The following is a 796-nucleotide window of genomic DNA, read 5'->3' on the forward strand; positions in this document are numbered from 1 at the left end:
ACATCTATTACATATATTTCGGAAAGGTTTAAACAGCCATAATAATTTGTACATTAGAGTTGTTTTAATATATTTAAATTGAAATATTTGTTCGCACTACTAGTTGTTTCCTTGCTAATTTATTTTGATATCTCTGAATTTCTCGTGAGTTTTTTCTTACTGTCTATGTACATTTTCCTTTATAAAATTAGATTTAAATACTACATTTCCCTAATGCATTTGCCATATCTGCAAAACAGTTAGTATTAATTTTCTTCTCATAAATTCTAACCTTATGTATATTGTAAATACACACAAACATCTTACACATAAATATTTCATATTCTACAATAAGATTTTCTACATTTATCCTATTTTAATTATATACTCATCTTTAGTTGTTTCTGCTCTTATCACTCTGTGTTGGTAACTATTAACATCCGGGCACAAGCCAACAACAAAAAGTTTCATTCAGTCTCTTTCACTATTAAAATCACTGTTCAAATCAATTACCATAATGTCAATTTATAATCTATAGAATACTTGTTTTCCCTTTTATTGATTCCACCATCTCTCAATTTCTTTTTCTGTTTCTCGGAGTTAATCCAAAGCGAAGGTGTTATTATAGATAATGATTCTTTGTACAGTGTATCTTTTTTCAAGCTTGGTTTTAAAATAAGTATATTACAAAAAATATAAACATTTACTTTGTACCCGCTTCTGCGGTACATATACTAAAATTGGAACGATACAGAAAATATTACCATGGCCCCTGCGCAAGGATGACACGTAAAATCGTGAAGCGTTCCACATTTTT

The 796-nt window shown here is 28.6% G+C and overlaps 1 non-coding gene across 1 annotated transcript; it reads left to right on the forward strand.

The window, feature by feature from the left end:
- Positions 1 to 689: 689 nt before the first annotated feature.
- Positions 690 to 796, forward strand: LOC143189371 (U6 spliceosomal RNA). Its single transcript, XR_013003830.1, has one exon. It is a non-coding gene; the product is annotated as a U6 spliceosomal RNA (small nuclear RNA).

Source organism: Rhynchophorus ferrugineus, unplaced genomic scaffold (assembly GCF_030347505.1).
Source record: "Rhynchophorus ferrugineus isolate W39M unplaced genomic scaffold, kcgeb_rfMv2 rfM1, whole genome shotgun sequence".
Lineage (NCBI taxonomy): Eukaryota > Metazoa > Arthropoda > Insecta > Coleoptera > Curculionidae > Rhynchophorus > Rhynchophorus ferrugineus.